Source organism: Rissa tridactyla, chromosome 6, assembly GCF_028500815.1.
Source record: "Rissa tridactyla isolate bRisTri1 chromosome 6, bRisTri1.patW.cur.20221130, whole genome shotgun sequence".
NCBI classification, from domain to species: domain Eukaryota; kingdom Metazoa; phylum Chordata; class Aves; order Charadriiformes; family Laridae; genus Rissa; species Rissa tridactyla.
The window spans coordinates 12,066,975-12,085,958 of record NC_071471.1 but is presented as its reverse complement, the minus strand read 5'-3'; the positions used below and the strand labels follow the sequence as shown (position 1 = coordinate 12,085,958).

General features: G+C 63.8%; 20 non-coding genes across 20 annotated transcripts; all 20 read right to left on the bottom strand.

Annotated features, from left to right (window-relative positions):
* Positions 1–46: 46 nt before the first annotated feature.
* LOC128912055 (5S ribosomal RNA) lies at positions 47–165 on the bottom strand. Its single transcript, XR_008467387.1, has one exon. It is a non-coding gene; the product is annotated as a 5S ribosomal RNA (ribosomal RNA).
* Positions 166–899: 734 nt separating this feature from the next.
* On the bottom strand, positions 900–1,018 carry LOC128912109 (5S ribosomal RNA). Its single transcript, XR_008467440.1, has one exon. It is a non-coding gene; the product is annotated as a 5S ribosomal RNA (ribosomal RNA).
* Positions 1,019–1,752: 734 nt separating this feature from the next.
* Positions 1,753–1,871, bottom strand: LOC128911982 (5S ribosomal RNA). The gene has a single exon (XR_008467313.1). It is a non-coding gene; the product is annotated as a 5S ribosomal RNA (ribosomal RNA).
* Positions 1,872–2,605: 734 nt separating this feature from the next.
* Positions 2,606–2,724, bottom strand: LOC128912073 (5S ribosomal RNA). Its single transcript, XR_008467405.1, has one exon. It is a non-coding gene; the product is annotated as a 5S ribosomal RNA (ribosomal RNA).
* Positions 2,725–3,458: 734 nt separating this feature from the next.
* On the bottom strand, positions 3,459–3,577 carry LOC128911981 (5S ribosomal RNA). The gene has a single exon (XR_008467312.1). It is a non-coding gene; the product is annotated as a 5S ribosomal RNA (ribosomal RNA).
* A 734-nt stretch (positions 3,578–4,311) lies between these two features.
* On the bottom strand, positions 4,312–4,430 carry LOC128912230 (5S ribosomal RNA). Its single transcript, XR_008467554.1, has one exon. It is a non-coding gene; the product is annotated as a 5S ribosomal RNA (ribosomal RNA).
* A 734-nt stretch (positions 4,431–5,164) lies between these two features.
* Positions 5,165–5,283, bottom strand: LOC128911978 (5S ribosomal RNA). The gene has a single exon (XR_008467309.1). It is a non-coding gene; the product is annotated as a 5S ribosomal RNA (ribosomal RNA).
* Positions 5,284–6,017: 734 nt separating this feature from the next.
* LOC128912072 (5S ribosomal RNA) lies at positions 6,018–6,136 on the bottom strand. Its single transcript, XR_008467404.1, has one exon. It is a non-coding gene; the product is annotated as a 5S ribosomal RNA (ribosomal RNA).
* A 734-nt stretch (positions 6,137–6,870) lies between these two features.
* LOC128912085 (5S ribosomal RNA) lies at positions 6,871–6,989 on the bottom strand. The gene has a single exon (XR_008467416.1). It is a non-coding gene; the product is annotated as a 5S ribosomal RNA (ribosomal RNA).
* A 734-nt stretch (positions 6,990–7,723) lies between these two features.
* LOC128911983 (5S ribosomal RNA) lies at positions 7,724–7,842 on the bottom strand. The gene has a single exon (XR_008467314.1). It is a non-coding gene; the product is annotated as a 5S ribosomal RNA (ribosomal RNA).
* A 734-nt stretch (positions 7,843–8,576) lies between these two features.
* On the bottom strand, positions 8,577–8,695 carry LOC128911985 (5S ribosomal RNA). Its single transcript, XR_008467316.1, has one exon. It is a non-coding gene; the product is annotated as a 5S ribosomal RNA (ribosomal RNA).
* A 734-nt stretch (positions 8,696–9,429) lies between these two features.
* Positions 9,430–9,548, bottom strand: LOC128912071 (5S ribosomal RNA). Its single transcript, XR_008467403.1, has one exon. It is a non-coding gene; the product is annotated as a 5S ribosomal RNA (ribosomal RNA).
* A 734-nt stretch (positions 9,549–10,282) lies between these two features.
* LOC128912155 (5S ribosomal RNA) lies at positions 10,283–10,401 on the bottom strand. Its single transcript, XR_008467486.1, has one exon. It is a non-coding gene; the product is annotated as a 5S ribosomal RNA (ribosomal RNA).
* Positions 10,402–11,135: 734 nt separating this feature from the next.
* Positions 11,136–11,254, bottom strand: LOC128912054 (5S ribosomal RNA). Its single transcript, XR_008467386.1, has one exon. It is a non-coding gene; the product is annotated as a 5S ribosomal RNA (ribosomal RNA).
* A 1,141-nt stretch (positions 11,255–12,395) lies between these two features.
* Positions 12,396–12,514, bottom strand: LOC128911976 (5S ribosomal RNA). Its single transcript, XR_008467307.1, has one exon. It is a non-coding gene; the product is annotated as a 5S ribosomal RNA (ribosomal RNA).
* Positions 12,515–13,650: 1,136 nt separating this feature from the next.
* On the bottom strand, positions 13,651–13,769 carry LOC128912175 (5S ribosomal RNA). Its single transcript, XR_008467506.1, has one exon. It is a non-coding gene; the product is annotated as a 5S ribosomal RNA (ribosomal RNA).
* A 1,146-nt stretch (positions 13,770–14,915) lies between these two features.
* Positions 14,916–15,034, bottom strand: LOC128912114 (5S ribosomal RNA). The gene has a single exon (XR_008467445.1). It is a non-coding gene; the product is annotated as a 5S ribosomal RNA (ribosomal RNA).
* Positions 15,035–16,170: 1,136 nt separating this feature from the next.
* On the bottom strand, positions 16,171–16,289 carry LOC128912174 (5S ribosomal RNA). Its single transcript, XR_008467505.1, has one exon. It is a non-coding gene; the product is annotated as a 5S ribosomal RNA (ribosomal RNA).
* Positions 16,290–17,021: 732 nt separating this feature from the next.
* Positions 17,022–17,140, bottom strand: LOC128912052 (5S ribosomal RNA). The gene has a single exon (XR_008467384.1). It is a non-coding gene; the product is annotated as a 5S ribosomal RNA (ribosomal RNA).
* Positions 17,141–18,281: 1,141 nt separating this feature from the next.
* Positions 18,282–18,400, bottom strand: LOC128911973 (5S ribosomal RNA). The gene has a single exon (XR_008467306.1). It is a non-coding gene; the product is annotated as a 5S ribosomal RNA (ribosomal RNA).
* Positions 18,401–18,984: the final 584 nt, after the last annotated feature.

The window sequence follows — 18,984 nt, the reverse complement described above, 5'->3', positions numbered from 1 at the left end:
CGGCCGCAACAGCAAAACGCGCAGCGCCCCTCTGCCCGCCGGCAAAAGCCTACAGCACCCGGTATTCCCGGGCGGTCTCCCATCCAAGTACTAACCGGGCCCGACCCTGCTTAGCTTCCGAGATCAGACGAGATCGGGCGTTCTCAGGGTGGTATGGCCGTAGGCACCCCTCTGCCCCACAACAGCCCTCTCCACACCCACCGCCCACACCGCCCTCCCGCACTCACGCACACCCCCACGCACACAACAACGCCTCACACCACACACACACACACAAACACACACGCAACACATGCACCTACCCACAACACACCTCACACAAAACAACACCCCACACGCAACACCCCGCAAAAAATACACACCCCTCACCACACGCACCCTGCCCTACACACACACACACGCACCCGCCTCACGCAACAACACACGCACCTGCCACAACACAACACCCCACACACAACACCACTAAATACTTACACCACACTCACGCACCACACGCGCCCTACAGCCCCACACACCCTCCCTCCTCCCGCAACAACACCCGCACCTGCCCCGACGCCTGCCAGAATACCCCACTCGCAACACCACAACGCTCGCCAGACGCTCCGCCCGACGCCAAAATCATACACCACCCAACACCCCAAAAGACCTCCACACCCCTGCTACACGCCCCGCAGCCCCGCACACCCACCCGCCTGCCGCAACACCCCACTCGCAACACCAAAACACTCAACGCCCCCCCGCCTGCCGGCAAAAGCCTACAACAGCCCAAAAAACCTCCACAAGCCTCCCACGCGCCCCGCAGCCCCACACACCCACCCGCCTGCCGCAACGACACCCGCACCTGCCCCCCTGCCGGCCGCAACAGCAAAACGCGCAGCGCCCCTCCGCCCGCCGGCAAAAGCCTACAGCACCCGGTATTCCCGGGCGGTCTCCCATCCAAGTACTAACCGGGCCCGACCCTGCTTAGCTTCCGAGATCGGACGAGATCGGGCGTTCTCAGGGTGGTATGGCCATAGGTACCCCTCTGCCCCACAACAGCCCTCTCCACACCCACCGCCCACACCGCCCTCCCGCACTCACGCACACCCCCACGCACACAACAACGCCTCACACCACACACACACACACAAACACACACGCAACACACGCACCTACCCACAACACACCTCACACAAAGCAACACCCCACACGCAACACCCCGCAAAAAATACACACCCCTCACCACACGCACCCTGCCCTACACACACACACACGCACCCGCCTCACGCAACAACACACGCACCTGCCACAACACAACACCCCACACACAACACCACTAAATACTTACACCACACTCACGCACCACACGCGCCCTACAGCCCCACACACCCTCCCTCCTCCCGCAACAACACCCGCACCTGCCCCGACGCCTGCCAGAATACCCCACTCGCAACACCACAACGCTCGCCAGACGCTCCGCCCGACGCCAAAATCATACACCACCCAACACCCCAAAACACCTCCACACCCCTGCTACACGCCCCGCAGCCCCGCACACCCACCCGCCTGCCGCAACACCCCACTCGCAACACCAAAACACTCAACGCCCCCCCGCCTGCCGGCAAAAGCCTACAACAGCCCAAAAAACCTCCACAAGCCTCCCACGCGCCCCGCAGCCCCACACACCCACCCGCCTGCCGCAACAACACCCGCACCTGCCCCCCTGCCGGCCGCAACAGCAAAACGCGCAGCGCCCCTCCGCCCGCCGGCAAAAGCCTACAGCACCCGGTATTCCCGGGCGGTCTCCCATCCAAGTACTAACCGGGCCCGACCCTGCTTAGCTTCCGAGATCAGACGAGATCGGGCGCTCTCAGGGTGGTATGGCCGTAGGCACCCCTCTGCCCCACAACAGCCCTCTCCACACCCACCGCCCACACCGCCCTCCCGCACTCACGCACACCCCCACGCACACAACAACGCCTCACACCACACACACACACACAAACACACACGCAACACATGCACCTACCCACAACACACCTCACACAAAACAACACCCCACACGCAACACCCCGCAAAAAATACACACCCCTCACCACACGCACCCTGCCCTACACACACACACACGCACCCGCCTCACGCAACAACACACGCACCTGCCACAACACAACACCCCACACACAACACCACTAAATACTTACACCACACTCACGCACCACACGCGCCCTACAGCCCCACACACCCTCCCTCCTCCCGCAACAACACCCGCACCTGCCCCGACGCCTGCCAGAATACCCCACTCGCAACACCACAACGCTCGCCAGACGCTCCGCCCGACGCCAAAATCATACACCACCCAACACCCCAAAAGACCTCCACACCCCTGCTACACGCCCCGCAGCCCCGCACACCCACCCGCCTGCCGCAACACCCCACTCGCAACACCAAAACACTCAACGCCCCCCCGCCTGCCGGCAAAAGCCTACAACAGCCCAAAAAACCTCCACAAGCCTCCCACGCGCCCCGCAGCCCCACACACCCACCCGCCTGCCGCAACGACACCCGCACCTGCCCCCCTGCCGGCCGCAACAGCAAAACGCGCAGCGCCCCTCCGCCCGCCGGCAAAAGCCTACAGCACCCGGTATTCCCGGGCGGTCTCCCATCCAAGTACTAACCGGGCCCGACCCTGCTTAGCTTCCGAGATCGGACGAGATCGGGCGTTCTCAGGGTGGTATGGCCATAGGCACCCCTCTGCCCCACAACAGCCCTCTCCACACCCACCGCCCACACCGCCCTCCCGCACTCACGCACACCCCCACGCACACAACAACGCCTCACACCACACACACACACACAAACACACACGCAACACACGCACCTACCCACAACACACCTCACACAAAACAACACCCCACACGCAACACCCCGCAAAAAATACACACCCCTCACCACACGCACCCTGCCCTACACACACACACACGCACCCGCCTCACGCAACAACACACGCACCTGCCACAACACAACACCCCACACACAACACCACTAAATACTTACACCACACTCACGCACCACACGCGCCCTACAGCCCCACACACCCTCCCTCCTCCCGCAACAACACCCGCACCTGCCCCGACGCCTGCCAGAATACCCCACTCGCAACACCACAACGCTCGCCAGACGCTCCGCCCGACGCCAAAATCATACACCACCCAACACCCCAAAAGACCTCCACACCCCTGCTACACGCCCCGCAGCCCCGCACACCCACCCGCCTGCCGCAACACCCCACTCGCAACACCAAAACACTCAACGCCCCCCCGCCTGCCGGCAAAAGCCTACAACAGCCCAAAAAACCTCCACAAGCCTCCCACGCGCCCCGCAGCCCCACACACCCACCCGCCTGCCGCAACCACACCCGCACCTGCCCCCCTGCCGGCCGCAACAGCAAAACGCGCAGCGCCCCTCCGCCCGCCGGCAAAAGCCTACAGCACCCGGTATTCCCGGGCGGTCTCCCATCCAAGTACTAACCGGGCCCGACCCTGCTTAGCTTCCGAGATCAGACGAGATCGGGCGCTCTCAGGGTGGTATGGCCGTAGGCACCCCTCTGCCCCACAACAGCCCTCTCCACACCCACCGCCCACACCGCCCTCCCGCACTCACGCACACCCCCACGCACACAACAACGCCTCACACCACACACACACACACAAACACACACGCAACACATGCACCTACCCACAACACACCTCACACAAAACAACACCCCACACGCAACACCCCGCAAAAAATACACACCCCTCACCACACGCACCCTGCCCTACACACACACACACGCACCCGCCTCACGCAACAACACACGCACCTGCCACAACACAACACCCCACACACAACACCACTAAATACTTACACCACACTCACGCACCACACGCGCCCTACAGCCCCACACACCCTCCCTCCTCCCGCAACAACACCCGCACCTGCCCCGACGCCTGCCAGAATACCCCACTCGCAACACCACAACGCTCGCCAGACGCTCCGCCCGACGCCAAAATCATACACCACCCAACACCCCAAAAGACCTCCACACCCCTGCTACACGCCCCGCAGCCCCGCACACCCACCCGCCTGCCGCAACACCCCACTCGCAACACCAAAACACTCAACGCCCCCCCGCCTGCCGGCAAAAGCCTACAACAGCCCAAAAAACCTCCACAAGCCTCCCACGCGCCCCGCAGCCCCACACACCCACCCGCCTGCCGCAACCACACCCGCACCTGCCCCCCTGCCGGCCGCAACAGCAAAACGCGCAGCGCCCCTCCGCCCGCCGGCAAAAGCCTACAGCACCCGGTATTCCCAGGCGGTCTCCCATCCAAGTACTAACCGGGCCCGACCCTGCTTAGCTTCCGAGATCAGACGAGATCGGGCGCTCTCAGGGTGGTATGGCCGTAGGCACCCCTCTGCCCCACAACAGCCCTCTCCACACCCACCGCCCACACCGCCCTCCCGCACTCACGCACACCCCCACGCACACAACAACGCCTCACACCACACACACACACACAAACACACACGCAACACATGCACCTACCCACAACACACCTCACACAAAACAACACCCCACACGCAACACCCCGCAAAAAATACACACCCCTCACCACACGCACCCTGCCCTACACACACACACACGCACCCGCCTCACGCAACAACACACGCACCTGCCACAACACAACACCCCACACACAACACCACTAAATACTTACACCACACTCACGCACCACACGCGCCCTACAGCCCCACACACCCTCCCTCCTCCCGCAACAACACCCGCACCTGCCCCGACGCCTGCCAGAATACCCCACTCGCAACACCACAACGCTCGCCAGACGCTCCGCCCGACGCCAAAATCATACACCACCCAACACCCCAAAAGACCTCCACACCCCTGCTACACGCCCCGCAGCCCCGCACACCCACCCGCCTGCCGCAACACCCCACTCGCAACACCAAAACACTCAACGCCCCCCCGCCTGCCGGCAAAAGCCTACAACAGCCCAAAAAACCTCCACAAGCCTCCCACGCGCCCCGCAGCCCCACACACCCACCCGCCTGCCGCAACCACACCCGCACCTGCCCCCCTGCCGGCCGCAACAGCAAAACGCGCAGCGCCCCTCCGCCCGCCGGCAAAAGCCTACAGCACCCGGTATTCCCGGGCGGTCTCCCATCCAAGTACTAACCGGGCCCGACCCTGCTTAGCTTCCGAGATCGGACGAGATCGGGCGTTCTCAGGGTGGTATGGCCGTAGGCACCCCTCTGCCCCACAACAGCCCTCTCCACACCCACCGCCCACACCGCCCTCCCGCACTCACGCACACCCCCACGCACACAACAACGCCTCACACCACACACACACACACAAACACACACGCAACACACGCACCTACCCACAACACACCTCACACAAAACAACACCCCACACGCAACACCCCGCAAAAAATACACACCCCTCACCACACGCACCCTGCCCTACACACACACACACGCACCCGCCTCACGCAACAACACACGCACCTGCCACAACACAACACCCCACACACAACACCACTAAATACTTACACCACACTCACGCACCACACGCGCCCTACAGCCCCACACACCCTCCCTCCTCCCGCAACAACACCCGCACCTGCCCCGACGCCTGCCAGAATACCCCACTCGCAACACCACAACGCTCGCCAGACGCTCCGCCCGACGCCAAAATCATACACCACCCAACACCCCAAAACACCTCCACACCCCTGCTACACGCCCCGCAGCCCCGCACACCCACCCGCCTGCCGCAACACCCCACTCGCAACACCAAAACACTCAACGCCCCCCCGCCTGCCGGCAAAAGCCTACAACAGCCCAAAAAACCTCCACAAGCCTCCCACGCGCCCCGCAGCCCCACACACCCACCCGCCTGCCGCAACGACACCCGCACCTGCCCCCCTGCCGGCCGCAACAGCAAAACGCGCAGCGCCCCTCCGCCCGCTGGCAAAAGCCTACAGCACCCGGTATTCCCGGGCGGTCTCCCATCCAAGTACTAACCGGGCCCGACCCTGCTTAGCTTCCGAGATCGGACGAGATCGGGCGTTCTCAGGGTGGTATGGCCATAGGCACCCCTCTGCCCCACAACAGCCCTCTCCACACCCACCGCCCACACCGCCCTCCCGCACTCACGCACACCCCCACGCACACAACAACGCCTCACACCACACACACACACACAAACACACACGCAACACACGCACCTACCCACAACACACCTCACACAAAACAACACCCCACACGCAACACCCCGCAAAAAATACACACCCCTCACCACACGCACCCTGCCCTACACACACACACACGCACCCGCCTCACGCAACAACACACGCACCTGCCACAACACAACACCCCACACACAACACCACTAAATACTTACACCACACTCACGCACCACACGCGCCCTACAGCCCCACACACCCTCCCTCCTCCCGCAACAACACCCGCACCTGCCCCGACGCCTGCCAGAATACCCCACTCGCAACACCACAACGCTCGCCAGACGCTCCGCCCGACGCCAAAATCATACACCACCCAACACCCCAAAAGACCTCCACACCCCTGCTACACGCCCCGCAGCCCCGCACACCCACCCGCCTGCCGCAACACCCCACTCGCAACACCAAAACACTCAACGCCCCCCCGCCTGCCGGCAAAAGCCTACAACAGCCCAAAAAACCTCCACAAGCCTCCCACGCGCCCCGCAGCCCCACACACCCACCCGCCTGCCGCAACCACACCCGCACCTGCCCCCCTGCCGGCCGCAACAGCAAAACGCGCAGCGCCCCTCCGCCCGCCGGCAAAAGCCTACAGCACCCGGTATTCCCGGGCGGTCTCCCATCCAAGTACTAACCGGGCCCGACCCTGATTAGCTTCCGAGATCGGACGAGATCGGGCGCTCTCAGGGTGGTATGGCCGTAGGCACCCCTCTGCCCCACAACAGCCCTCTCCACACCCACCGCCCACACCGCCCTCCCGCACTCACGCACACCCCCACGCACACAACAACGCCTCACACCACACACACACACACAAACACACACGCAACACATGCACCTACCCACAACACACCTCACACAAAACAACACCCCACACGCAACACCCCGCAAAAAATACACACCCCTCACCACACGCACCCTGCCCTACACACACACACACGCACCCGCCTCACGCAACAACACACGCACCTGCCACAACACAACACCCCACACACAACACCACTAAATACTTACACCACACTCACGCACCACACGCGCCCTACAGCCCCACACACCCTCCCTCCTCCCGCAACAACACCCGCACCTGCCCCGACGCCTGCCAGAATACCCCACTCGCAACACCACAACGCTCGCCAGACGCTCCGCCCGACGCCAAAATCATACACCACCCAACACCCCAAAAGACCTCCACACCCCTGCTACACGCCCCGCAGCCCCGCACACCCACCCGCCTGCCGCAACACCCCACTCGCAACACCAAAACACTCAACGCCCCCCCGCCTGCCGGCAAAAGCCTACAACAGCCCAAAAAACCTCCACAAGCCTCCCACGCGCCCCGCAGCCCCACACACCCACCCGCCTGCCGCAACCACACCCGCACCTGCCCCCCTGCCGGCCGCAACAGCAAAACGCGCAGCGCCCCTCCGCCCGCCGGCAAAAGCCTACAGCACCCGGTATTCCCAGGCGGTCTCCCATCCAAGTACTAACCGGGCCCGACCCTGCTTAGCTTCCGAGATCGGACGAGATCGGGCGTTCTCAGGGTGGTATGGCCATAGGCACCCCTCTGCCCCACAACAGCCCTCTCCACACCCACCGCCCACACCGCCCTCCCGCACTCACGCACACCCCCACGCACACAACAACGCCTCACACCACACACACACACACAAACACACACGCAACACACGCACCTACCCACAACACACCTCACACAAAACAACACCCCACACGCAACACCCCGCAAAAAATACACACCCCTCACCACACGCACCCTGCCCTACACACACACACACGCACCCGCCTCACGCAACAACACACGCACCTGCCACAACACAACACCCCACACACAACACCACTAAATACTTACACCACACTCACGCACCACACGCGCCCTACAGCCCCACACACCCTCCCTCCTCCCGCAACAACACCCGCACCTGCCCCGACGCCTGCCAGAATACCCCACTCGCAACACCACAACGCTCGCCAGACGCTCCGCCCGACGCCAAAATCATACACCACCCAACACCCCAAAACACCTCCACACCCCTGCTACACGCCCCGCAGCCCCGCACACCCACCCGCCTGCCGCAACACCCCACTCGCAACACCAAAACACTCAACGCCCCCCCGCCTGCCGGCAAAAGCCTACAACAGCCCAAAAAACCTCCACAAGCCTCCCACGCGCCCCGCAGCCCCACACACCCACCCGCCTGCCGCAACGACACCCGCACCTGCCCCCCTGCCGGCCGCAACAGCAAAACGCGCAGCGCCCCTCCGCCCGCCGGCAAAAGCCTACAGCACCCGGTATTCCCGGGCGGTCTCCCATCCAAGTACTAACCGGGCCCGACCCTGCTTAGCTTCCGAGATCGGACGAGATCGGGCGCTCTCAGGGTGGTATGGCCGTAGGCACCCCTCTGCCCCACAACAGCCCTCTCCACACCCACCGCCCACACCGCCCTCCCGCACTCACGCACACCCCCACGCACACAACAACGCCTCACACCACACACACACACACAAACACACACGCAACACATGCACCTACCCACAACACACCTCACACAAAACAACACCCCACACGCAACACCCCGCAAAAAATACACACCCCTCACCACACGCACCCTGCCCTACACACACACACACGCACCCGCCTCACGCAACAACACACGCACCTGCCACAACACAACACCCCACACACAACACCACTAAATACTTACACCACACTCACGCACCACACGCGCCCTACAGCCCCACACACCCTCCCTCCTCCCGCAACAACACCCGCACCTGCCCCGACGCCTGCCAGAATACCCCACTCGCAACACCACAACGCTCGCCAGACGCTCCGCCCGACGCCAAAATCATACACCACCCAACACCCCAAAAGACCTCCACACCCCTGCTACACGCCCCGCAGCCCCGCACACCCACCCGCCTGCCGCAACACCCCACTCGCAACACCAAAACACTCAACGCCCCCCCGCCTGCCGGCAAAAGCCTACAACAGCCCAAAAAACCTCCACAAGCCTCCCACGCGCCCCGCAGCCCCACACACCCACCCGCCTGCCGCAACGACACCCGCACCTGCCCCCCTGCCGGCCGCAACAGCAAAACGCGCAGCGCCCCTCCGCCCGCCGGCAAAAGCCTACAGCACCCGGTATTCCCGGGCGGTCTCCCATCCAAGTACTAACCGGGCCCGACCCTGCTTAGCTTCCGAGATCGGACGAGATCGGGCGTTCTCAGGGTGGTATGGCCATAGGCACCCCTCTGCCCCACAACAGCCCTCTCCACACCCACCGCCCACACCGCCCTCCCGCACTCACGCACACCCCCACGCACACAACAACGCCTCACACCACACACACACACACAAACACACACGCAACACACGCACCTACCCACAACACACCTCACACAAAACAACACCCCACACGCAACACCCCGCAAAAAATACACACCCCTCACCACACGCACCCTGCCCTACACACACACACACGCACCCGCCTCACGCAACAACACACGCACCTGCCACAACACAACACCCCACACACAACACCACTAAATACTTACACCACACTCACGCACCACACGCGCCCTACAGCCCCACACACCCTCCCTCCTCCCGCAACAACACCCGCACCTGCCCCGACGCCTGCCAGAATACCCCACTCGCAACACCACAACGCTCGCCAGACGCTCCGCCCGACGCCAAAATCATACACCACCCAACACCCCAAAAGACCTCCACACCCCTGCTACACGCCCCGCAGCCCCGCACACCCACCCGCCTGCCGCAACACCCCACTCGCAACACCAAAACACTCAACGCCCCCCCGCCTGCCGGCAAAAGCCTACAACAGCCCAAAAAACCTCCACAAGCCTCCCACGCGCCCCGCAGCCCCACACACCCACCCGCCTGCCGCAACCACACCCGCACCTGCCCCCCTGCCGGCCGCAACAGCAAAACGCGCAGCGCCCCTCCGCCCGCCGGCAAAAGCCTACAGCACCCGGTATTCCCGGGCGGTCTCCCATCCAAGGACTAACCGGGCCCGACCCTGATTAGCTTCCGAGATCGGACGAGATCGGGCGCTCTCAGGGTGGTATGGCCGTAGGCACCCCTCTGCCCCACAACAGCCCTCTCCACACCCACCGCCCACACCGCCCTCCCGCACTCACGCACACCCCCACGCACACAACAACGCCTCACACCACACACACACACACAAACACACACGCAACACATGCACCTACCCACAACACACCTCACACAAAACAACACCCCACACGCAACACCCCGCAAAAAATACACACCCCTCACCACACGCACCCTGCCCTACACACACACACACGCACCCGCCTCACGCAACAACACACGCACCTGCCACAACACAACACCCCACACACAACACCACTAAATACTTACACCACACTCACGCACCACACGCGCCCTACAGCCCCACACACCCTCCCTCCTCCCGCAACAACACCCGCACCTGCCCCGACGCCTGCCAGAATACCCCACTCGCAACACCACAACGCTCGCCAGACGCTCCGCCCGACGCCAAAATCATACACCACCCAACACCCCAAAAGACCTCCACACCCCTGCTACACGCCCCGCAGCCCCGCACACCCACCCGCCTGCCGCAACACCCCACTCGCAACACCAAAACACTCAACGCCCCCCCGCCTGCCGGCAAAAGCCTACAACAGCCCAAAAAACCTCCACAAGCCTCCCACGCGCCCCGCAGCCCCACACACCCACCCGCCTGCCGCAACCACACCCGCACCTGCCCCCCTGCCGGCCGCAACAGCAAAACGCGCAGCGCCCCTCCGCCCGCCGGCAAAAGCCTACAGCACCCGGTATTCCCGGGCGGTCTCCCATCCAAGTACTAACCGGGCCCGACCCTGCTTAGCTTCCGAGATCAGACGAGATCGGGCGTTCTCAGGGTGGTATGGCCGTAGGCACCCCTCTGCCCCACAACAGCCCTCTCCACACCCACCGCCCACACCGCCCTCCCGCACTCACGCACACCCCCACGCACACAACAACGCCTCACACCACACACACACACACAAACACACACGCAACACACGCACCTACCCACAACACACCTCACACAAAACAACACCCCACACGCAACACCCCGCAAAAAATACACACCCCTCACCACACGCACCCTGCCCTACACACACACACACGCACCCGCCTCACGCAACAACACACGCACCTGCCACAACACAACACCCCACACACAACACCACTAAATACTTACACCACACTCACGCACCACACGCGCCCTACAGCCCCACACACCCTCCCTCCTCCCGCAACAACACCCGCACCTGCCCCGACGCCTGCCAGAATACCCCACTCGCAACACCACAACGCTCGCCAGACGCTCCGCCCGACGCCAAAATCATACACCACCCAACACCCCAAAACACCTCCACACCCCTGCTACACGCCCCGCAGCCCCGCACACCCACCCGCCTGCCGCAACACCCCACTCGCAACACCAAAACACTCAACGCCCCCCCGCCTGCCGGCAAAAGCCTACAGCACCCAACAACCCAAAAAACCTCCACAAGCCTCCCACGTGCCCTGCAGCCCCACACACCCACCCGCCTGCCGCAACCACACACGCACCTGCCCCCCCGACACAACCCCCCACCCGCAACACCAAAACGCTCAACACCCCTCCGCCCGCCCCCAAAAGCCTACAGCACCCAACATGCCACGCGCAACACTCCAGAAAACCTCCACACCCCTGCCACATGGCCCCCAGCCCCACACACGCGCCCGCCTGCCGCAACTACACCCGCACCTGCCCCAACACAGCCCCCCAAAATACTTACACACCACTCCCACACGCCCCGCGCCCTCCAGCCCCACACACCCACCCGCCTGCCGCAACACCCCACGCGCAACACCAAAACACTCAACGCCCCCCCGCCTGCCGGCAAAAGCCTACAACAGCCCAAAAAACCTCCACAAGCCTCCCACGCGCCCCGCAGCCCCACACACCCACCCGCCTGCCGCAACGACACCCGCACCTGCCCCCCTGCCGGCCGCAACAGCAAAACGCGCAGCGCCCCTCCGCCAAAAGCCTACAGCACCCGGTATTCCCGGGCGGTCTCCCATCCAAGTACTAACCGGGCCCAACCCTGCTTAGCTTCCGAGATCAGACGAGATCGGGCGTTCTCAGGGTGGTATGGCCGTAGGCACCCCTCTGCCCCACAACAGCCCTCTCCACACCCACCGCCCACACCGCCCTCCCGCACTCACGCACACAACAACGCCTCACACCACACACACACACACAAACACACACGCAACACACGCACCTACCCACAACACACCTCACACAAAACAACACCCCACACGCAACACCCCGCAAAAAATACACACCCCTCACCACACGCACCCTGCCCTACACACACACACACGCACCCGCCTCACGCAACAACACACGCACCTGCCACAACACAACACCCCACACACAACACCACTAAATACTTACACCACACTCACGCACCACACGCGCCCTACAGCCCCACACACCCTCCCTCCTCCCGCAACAACACCCGCACCTGCCCCGACGCCTGCCAGAATACCCCACTCGCAACACCACAACGCTCGCCAGACGCTCCGCCCGACGCCAAAATCATACACCACCCAACACCCCAAAAGACCTCCACACCCCTGCTACACGCCCCGCAGCCCCGCACACCCACCCGCCTGCCGCAACACCCCACTCGCAACACCAAAACACTCAACGCCCCCCCGCCTGCCGGCAAAAGCCTACAGCACCCAACAACCCAAAAAACCTCCACAAGCCTCCCACGTGCCCTGCAGCCCCACACACCCACCCGCCTGCCGCAACCACACACGCACCTGCCCCCCCGACACAACCCCCCACCCGCAACACCAAAACGCTCAACACCCCTCCGCCCGCCCCCAAAAGCCTACAGCACCCAACATGCCACGCGCAACACTCCAGAAAACCTCCACACCCCTGCCACATGGCCCGCAGCCCCACACACCCGCCCGCCTGCCGCAACTACACCCGCACCTGCCCCAACACAGCCCCCCAAAATACTTACACACCACTCCCACACGCCCCGCGCCCTCCAGCCCCACACACCCACCCGCCTGCCGCAACACCCCACACGCAACACCAAAACACTCAACGCCCCCCCGCCTGCCGGCAAAAGCCTACAACAGCCCAAAAAACCTCCACAAGCCTCCCACGCGCCCCGCAGCCCCACACACCCACCCGCCTGCCGCAACGACACCCGCACCTGCCCCCCTGCCGGCCGCAACAGCAAAACGCGCAGCGCCCCTCCGCCCGCCGGCAAAAGCCTACAGCACCCGGTATTCCCGGGCGGTCTCCCATCCAAGTACTAACCGGGCCCGACCCTGCTTAGCTTCCGAGATCAGACAAGGTCGGGCGTTCTCAGGGTGGTATGGCCGTAGGCACCCCTCTGCCCCACAACAGCCCTCTCCACACCCACCGCCCACACCGCCCTCCCGCACTCACGCACACCCCCACGCACACAACAACGCCTCACACCACACACACACACAAACACACACGCAACACACGCACCTACCCACAACACACCTCACACAAAACAACACCCCACACGCAACACCCCGCAAAAAATACACACCCCTCACCACACGCACCCTGCCCTACACACACACACACGCACCCGCCTCACGCAACAACACACGCACCTGCCACAACACAACACCCCACACACAACACCACTAAATACTTACACCACACTCACGCACCACACGCGCCCTACAGCCCCACACACCCTCCCTCCTCCCGCAACAACACCCGCACCTGCCCTGACGCCTGCCAGAATACCCCACTCGCAACACCACAACGCTCGCCAGACGCTCCGCCCGACGCCAAAATCATACACCACCCAACACCCCAAAAGACCTCCACACCCCTGCTACACGCCCCGCAGCCCCGCACACCCACCCGCCTGCCGCAACACCCCACTCGCAACACCAAAACACTCAACGCCCCCCCGCCTGCCGGCAAAAGCCTACAGCACCCAACAACCCAAAAAACCTCCACAAGCCTCCCACGTGCCCTGCAGCCCCACACACCCACCCGCCTGCCGCAACCACACACGCACCTGCCCCCCCGACACAACCCCCCACCCGCAACACCAAAACGCTCAACACCCCTCCGCCCGCCCCCAAAAGCCTACAGCACCCAACATGCCACGCGCAACACTCCAGAAAACCTCCACACCCCTGCCACATGGCCCGCAGCCCCACACACCCGCCCGCCTGCCGCAACTACACCCGCACCTGCCCCAACACAGCCCCCCAAAATACTTACACACCACTCCCACACGCCCCGCGCCCTCCAGCCCCACACACCCACCCGCCTGCCGCAACACCCCACGCGCAACACCAAAACACTCAACGCCCCCCCGCCTGCCGGCAAAAGCCTACAACAGCCCAAAAAACCTCCACAAGCCTCCCACGCGCCCCGCAGCCCCACACACCCACCCGCCTGCCACAACGACACCCGCACCTGCCCCCCTGCCGGCCGCAACAGCAAAACGCGCAGCGCCCCTCCGCCCGCCGGCAAAAGCCTACAGCACCCGGTATTCCCAGGCGGTCTCCCATCCAAGTACTAACCGGGCCCGACCCTGCTTAGCAGCCGAGATCAGACGAGATCGGGCGTTCTCAGGGTGGTATGGCCGTAGGCACCCCTCTGCCCCACAACAGCCCTCTCCACACCCACCACCCACACCGCCCTCCCGCACTCACGCACACAACAACGCCTCACACCACACACACACACACAAACACACACGCAACACACGCACCTACCCACAACACACCTCACACAAAACAACACCCCACACGCAACACCCCGCAAAAAATACACACCCCTCACCACACGCACCCTGCCCTACACACACACACACGCACCCGCCTCACGCAACAACACACGCACCTGCCACAACACAACACCCCACACACAACACCACTAAATACTTACACCACACTCACGCACCACACGCGCCCTACAGCCCCACACACCCTCCCTCCTCCCGCAACAACACCCGCACCTGCCCCGACGCCTGCCAGAATACCCCACTCGCAACACCACAACGCTCGCCAGACGCTCCGCCCGACGCCAAAATCATACACCACCCAACACCCCAAAAGACCTCCACACCCCTGCTACACGCCCCGCAGCCCCGCACACCCACCCGCCTGCCGCAACACCCCACTCGCAACACCAAAACACTCAACGCCCCCCCGCCTGCCGGCAAAAGCCTACAGCACCCAACAACCCAAAAAACCTCCACAAGCCTCCCACGTGCCCTGCAGCCCCACACACCCACCCGCCTGCCGCAACCACACACGCACCTGCCCCCCCGACACAACCCCCCACCCGCAACACCAAAACGCTCAACACCCCTCCGCCCGCCCCCAAAAGCCTACAGCACCCAACATGCCACGCGCAACACTCCAGAAAACCTCCACACCCCTGCCACATGGCCCGCAGCCCCACACACCCGCCCGCCTGCCGCAACTACACCCGCACCTGCCCCAACACAGCCCCCCAAAATACTTACACACCACTCCCACACGCCCCGCGCCCTCCAGCCCCACACACCCACCCGCCTGCCGCAACACCCCACGCGCAACACCAAAACACTCAACGCCCCCCCGCCTGCCGGCAAAAGCCTACAACAGCCCAAAAAACCTCCACAAGCCTCCCACGCGCCCCGCAGCCCCACACACCCACCCGCCTGCCACAACGACACCCGCACCTGCCCCCCTGCCGGCCGCAACAGCAAAACGCGCAGCGCCCCTCCGCCCGCCGGCAAAAGCCTACAGCACCCGGTATTCCCGGGCGGTCTCCCATCCAAGTACTAACCGGGCCCGACCCTGCTTAGCTTCCGAGATCAGACAAGGTCGGGCGTTCTCAGGGTGGTATGGCCGTAGGCACCCCTCTGCCCCACAACAGCCCTCTCCACACCCACCGCCCACACCGCCCTCCCGCACTCACGCACACCCCCACGCACACAACAACGCCTCACACCACACACACACACAAACACACACGCAACACACGCACCTACCCACAACACACCTCACACAAAACAACACCCCACACGCAACACCCCGCAAAAAATACACACCCCTCACCACACGCACCCTGCCCTACACACACACACACGCACCCGCCTCACGCAACAACACACGCACCTGCCACAACACAACACCCCACACACAACACCACTAAATACTTACACCACACTCACGCACCACACGCGCCCTACAGCCCCACACACCCTCCCTCCTCCCGCAACAACACCCGCACCTGCCCCGACGCCTGCCAGAATACCCCACTCGCAACACCACAACGCTCGCCAGACGCTCCGCCCGACGCCAAAATCATACACCACCCAACACCCCAAAAGACCTCCACACCCCTGCTACACGCCCCGCAGCCCCGCACACCCACCCGCCTGCCGCAACACCCCACTCGCAACACCAAAACACTCAACGCCCCCCCGCCTGCCGGCAAAAGCCTACAACAGCCCAAAAAACCTCCACAAGCCTCCCACGCGCCCCGCAGCCCCACACACCCACCCGCCTGCCGCAACCACACCCGCACCTGCCCCCCTGCCGGCCGCAACAGCAAAACGCGCAGCGCCCCTCCGCCCGCCGGCAAAAGCCTACAGCACCCGGTATTCCCGGGCGGTCTCCCATCCAAGTACTAACCGGGCCCGACCCTGCTTAGCTTCCGAGATCAGACGAGATCGGGCGTTCTCAGGGTGGTATGGCCGTAGGCACCCCTCTGCCCCACAACAGCCCTCTCCACACCCACCGCCCACACCGCCCTCCCGCACTCACGCACACCCCCACGCACACAACAACGCCTCACACCACACACACACACACAAACACACACGCAACACACGCACCTACCCACAACACACCTCACACAAAACAACACCCCACACGCAACACCCCGCAAAAAATACACACCCCTCACCACACGCACCCTGCCCTACACACACACACACGCACCCGCCTCACGCAACAACACACGCACCTGCCACAACACAACACCCCACACACAACACCACTAAATACTTACACCACACTCACGCACCACACGCGCCCTACAGCCCCACACACCCTCCCTCCTCCCGCAACAACACCCGCACCTGCCCCGACGCCTGCCAGAATACCCCACTCGCAACACCACAACGCTCGCCAGACGCTCCGCCCGACGCCAAAATCATACACCACCCAACACCCCAAAACACCTCCACACCCCTGCTACACGCCCCGCAGCCCCGCACACCCACCCGCCTGCCGCAACACCCCACTCGCAACACCAAAACACTCAACGCCCCCCCGCCTGCCGGCAAAAGCCTACAGCACCCAACAACCCAAAAAACCTCCACAAGCCTCCCACGTGCCCTGCAGCCCCACACACCCACCCGCCTGCCGCAACCACACACGCACCTGCCCCCCCGACACAACCCCCCACCCGCAACACCAAAACGCTCAACACCCCTCCGCCCGCCCCCAAAAGCCTACAGCACCCAACATGCCACGCGCAACACTCCAGAAAACCTCCACACCCCTGCCACATGGCCCCCAGCCCCACACACGCGCCCGCCTGCCGCAACTACACCCGCACCTGCCCCAACACAGCCCCCCAAAATACTTACACACCACTCCCACACGCCCCGCGCCCTCCAGCCCCACACACCCACCCGCCTGCCGCAACACCCCACGCGCAACACCAAAACACTCAACGCCCCCCCGCCTGCCGGCAAAAGCCTACAACAGCCCAAAAAACCTCCACAAGCCTCCCACGCGCCCCGCAGCCCCACACACCCACCCGCCTGCCGCAACGACACCCGCACCTGCCCCCCTGCCGGCCGCAACAGCAAAACGCGCAGCGCCCCTCCGCCAAAAGCCTACAGCACCCGGTATTCCCGGGCGGTCTCCCATCCAAGTACTAACCGGGCCCAACCCTGCTTAGCTTCCGAGATCAGACGAGATCGGGCGTTCTCAGGGTGGTATGGCCGTAGGCACCCCTCTGCCCCACAACAGCCCTCTCCACACCCACCGCCCACACCGCCCTCCCGCACTCACGCACACAACAACGCCTCACACCACACACACACACAAACACACACGCAACACACGCACCTACCCACAACACACCTCACACAAAACAACACCCCACACGCAACACCCCGCAAAAAATACACACCCCTCACCACACGCACCCTGCCCTACACACACACACACGCACCCGCCTCACGCAACAACACACGCACCTGCCACAACACAACACCCCACACACAACACCACTAAATACTTACACCACACTCACGCACCACACGCGCCCTACAGCCCCACACACCCTCCCTCCTCCCGCAACAACACCCGCACCTGCCCTGACGCCTGCCAGAATACCCCACTCGCAACACCACAACGCTCGCCAGACGCTCCGCCCGACGCCAAAATCATACACCACCCAACACCCCAAAAGACCTCCACACCCCTGCTACACGCCCCGCAGCCCCGCACACCCACCCGCCTGCCGCAACACCCCACTCGCAACACCAAAACACTCAACGCCCCCCCGCCTGCCGGCAAAAGCCTACAGCA